This window comes from Solanum lycopersicum, chromosome 12, assembly GCF_036512215.1.
Source record: "Solanum lycopersicum chromosome 12, SLM_r2.1".
In the NCBI taxonomy this organism is placed as follows: domain Eukaryota; kingdom Viridiplantae; phylum Streptophyta; class Magnoliopsida; order Solanales; family Solanaceae; genus Solanum; species Solanum lycopersicum.
In genome coordinates this window covers 48,031,453-48,035,652 of record NC_090811.1, presented here as the reverse complement: position 1 = coordinate 48,035,652, position 4,200 = coordinate 48,031,453, and the positions used below count along the sequence as shown (strand labels likewise).

The 4,200-nt window shown below is 32.6% G+C and overlaps 1 long non-coding RNA gene across 1 annotated transcript; it reads right to left on the bottom strand.

Annotated features, from left to right (window-relative positions):
- Window positions 1-456: 456 nt before the first annotated feature.
- On the bottom strand, window positions 457-3,793 carry LOC138340673 (uncharacterized). Its single transcript, XR_011213417.1, has 2 exons — window positions 1,218-3,793; window positions 457-657 (listed from the first exon to the last, which is right to left on the bottom strand). It is a non-coding gene; the product is annotated as an uncharacterized lncRNA (long non-coding RNA).
- Between the last annotated feature and the right edge of the window lie 407 nt (window positions 3,794-4,200).

Genomic DNA, 4,200 nt, shown 5'->3' with positions numbered 1-4,200 from the left:
TGCATGTCTGACCTAGTGATACACACCCGCTGTCTCTCAGTTCGGGACCCATGGAGGACATATCTGTCCATGCATCTGTCGCGGCGCACGACACGACCCTCGATAACAGTAACCATCGCAGCGTGCGATACGTCCCTCGAAATATAGTATCCATCGCGGCGCGCGATACGTCCCTCGAAATATAGTATCCATCGCGGCGCGCGATACGTCCCTCGAAATGGTACATCCTCTTTAAGTTATCATTCTTTCTCAATGCACATAACACTTTCACAACCATGTCTCAGAATAATGCAATGACATGTCCACACAAAAAATGAGGAGATGACCATTTTCATAACATTGCACAGTTCACAACCACACAAACATGAAATCACATCAACAATGATTCAACAAGCCATCAAACTTTTCTCAACACATCACACATAAATAATTAATCACATCGCCTTTTGTTATCCCTTTTATTTCATCATTAGAATTAATCAATGTGGACAAGTCAACCCATCACCAATCCCGTTACTCCCAAACATATATCACAAGGAAATACACGCATTCCATACACTTAACAAGAGTTTAGAAATCCACTTGCCTCAATTTATCGAACAATCACTTCGGGACTTTAGCCTTCCTCCTTTGTTGCACTTCCAAATAAAATCTAGTCTATTCAAATAATTAAACACTATAAGGTTTCGAAGTTAACAACACACATATTGCACGTGTCTAGACTAAACCAAAAAAAAACTCACGCAAATTTATAATTACGTTCTTAAGTTTCAAGATTAGGATTAAATTTTTAATTTCTTTTCAATATCATAAATCTTAAGACATTCACTTAATACCATATACCTAATACTTAATTATATAAATTAATATATCAAAACTTAAATGATAATATGGAAACTATTAAAAGGATCTCAAATTGATCCCAATTTATATCACCCGTATTTGAACACCAAAATAAAGATATTTCATGAAATACTTTTATACGGAAAGCTTCTTGCATGTCTATTTACCTCTCTTCCCAATAATTGTTTTATCATCATCGACAATTGGTCATAATTACTTAATGACTAAGGTGAAATTTATGCTAAATAACATATGCATACATGTACACAAAATTAAAAATTAGTTTCATATATTAGTGTAAATTATACACGTTTTAATCTAAAAATCTACTTCTAATTGCATAAAAACTTAATAGAAAGGATGAAAATAATTACCTTGACGCCTTGAGATGAAAATATTGATTTTTCTCCTCCTTTTTCCTTTTCTTTTCTCCCTTTCTTTTCTTTTCTTCTCTGTTCTTTTTTCACATCGTTCTTTTTTTTTTACTCATATAGCCGTCACAGGCTTTATAAGTTTAGGGCACTTTGCCCCCTTTTGTAATTATTTTATTTTATTTTATTATATTATTTGATTTTCTTTTTTTTTCCTTTTTCATTATTCTTAGCAGTAAAATAAGTCTTTATTAAATCTAAAAATTATGTCACTCATTCTTATAAGTCATATAAATTATTTACAAAATCTACTAAAAAGGTTAATATAATAATGCTGGTTAAAATTTCTAAAACGACTAAGAGGATCATTACATTATCCACCACTAAAAATCATGTTCGTCCTCGAACATAAAGTAGGAGAAGGAAGAATAACTAACACGACCAAAAACTTGAGGTATGATTTTCAAAGTCGTGTTCATCTCTCCAAGTGATCAATTCATCTTTAGCACGTTCCATTAAATATCAACTACCAAGAACTGATGTTTTGAACGAAACTTCGGAAGATTTACATATCACGCCATAAACCAACCAATGAACCCAATCTCAACTGAAACCTACTGGAACATAACACAATCATCACAACAAATCTTTTCTTACATAACAAAGATAACGTTCTGAATTCATACCCACTACAATCTGAAGTGAACCTAGATCAACGATCACATACACCTATTACACAAATCATCATAGACCTTATCAAGATTCCCTTGTCATAACCTAATCTTTCCATGAGCTTAAACTATGAAAATTTGATCTTTAGACATCGAATACTCATCAAGGGATAATCAAACATATCTAATCCAATGAAGAACAGATCAAGTAAGCACCCAACAAATGGTACACGCTAGGATGCAGAACCTTTTACAACACTGTCGGATAACCATAACTATTCATGAAAGCTCTTTTGTAAGTTCCCATAAGCAAGGTTGTGCATATAAAAATAGTGATATATTTCTAATTTTTCAAACAACATCAAATATGTCATAACTGAAGTGACCTAGTCTGCCTAAAGAACATACCCTATCAAGAGAATATAAGAGGATCGGCACATCCGATCCACCACTAGGAATTCACCCATAGATGTAAAAAAATGTGGGCATATGCAGTGAATCATACTCCAAATCATGTCCGAAACGAAGTAGGTGGTCAACTTAAGATTATACGGAATCAAGGTCGAATAACACTAGATACTTTCTCCATAATCCCATATCAATATTTTCATTCATCTAACTATATCCCTCAATTTATTTATTTTTTTTATTTAATTTTTTTTTACCCAAAATCAACCAGCTGATCTCTATTACAATTTTACACATGCTGGATTTGCCAAACCCCGCATACTTCTCACAGTACTCCATCAAAGCCAACACTATTAATATTAACAAATATCATAACCATACCAACCACTTACCTTACTTTCACACCGTCAGTAGTATTACATTCTCCTTAGCAAGTACATTGTAGTCTCCAAGACTTTGAACTATGGTTTCTTATCTTTCCATTTAAGCATCCCGTGATAGATATAAGTCACACCCAAGACCGATAACACTAATTTCAAATCTATATTTCTCCTTTAGGGTAAAATTAAAAAAGAAACACTTAATGTCAACTTCACCTAAACTTTCACATACCATTTTCAACCACCATCTGTACTATCATTTACCTCATGTGATAACTCAAAGAACCCTTGATCATTCCAATATTAATGTATACTATAATCTCATAACCTCTACTCACCATAAAATGTCTACGTAACACATTATAACAATCTATTTTGTCTCGTCAACAAAATAATTTTAATCCCCTCCAATCCTCATTAATCATGTAAAATTGTAGGTCCACACTATTTAACATCCATTTATTACTTAATCACATTCTGAACAATCTAGCTCGACATAACCATATATAATCTTCCATACGTCATTTATTGTAACCCAATCAAAACTTAATATTTAGAAAAGTTAATAATACACCCATAGTAAGTAGGTGCCGAACTAGTTCACATCTCATAGTCATATCTAAACTCAAAGGCGAAATCACTACAACCATCACCTCCGAATCCAATGTTTGTACGAGAGGTCTTATTGTTCCTTTGCCTTTCTTAAAATCTTTCCACGACGGAAATTTCAAATAATTTTAACTCTTCAATACACCATAATTTTTCTCCTTTTTGCTAACTCACTTACCAGTCTTATATATATATATTTTTTTGGCCAACAATATGGGAAACCTTAGGTATAACAATCAAAAGTAACCAAATGTACTACTCAAATTTTAAGTCCTTCTAAATGCTTCATACTCAATGTGATCGATTATTTCTTACCTTACCAATTCATACCTTGACAAGATACACTATCACAAATCTAAACTCGCCATGTAAACTTGAAGTTTTGATCCCAACCATGTAACACAATCCCATTATCTTACAACATTAGCTCATACAAAAAAAAAATTACTTAACGTATTTTAGCTTATTGTTGATCGCCTCTTCATTGACCCTACCATATCTTTTTTTTAAAAATCTTATCGTACTCCTTACAAAATCAAAACCAAAAAAAGAAATAATCATCATACTCGAATTGAACGTCTGTACACTCCTTTCTCAAATTTTTTCCAATAGGTTATTTTTTTTTAATCAATCTATTGATCTTGTGACACTATATTATATCATAATCTGGAAGAAACAGGTAAAACCACTTGTCTCTGAACCCAATTCTCCAAATTCCTCTGAAGATACATCCTCAACCCTTGCAAACAAAGTAAAATAGCCTAGTTTTATCCTCGCTCTGAAAGTTAAACTATTTACCACTAATTCTTTCCATTATGGCTCTAGCTCCTTTCAATTTTATTCGATCACATCCCAACTCCTTATAAAAATTACCATAAAACCACACTACTTATGAAATAGAAACAACCATAACCTTAG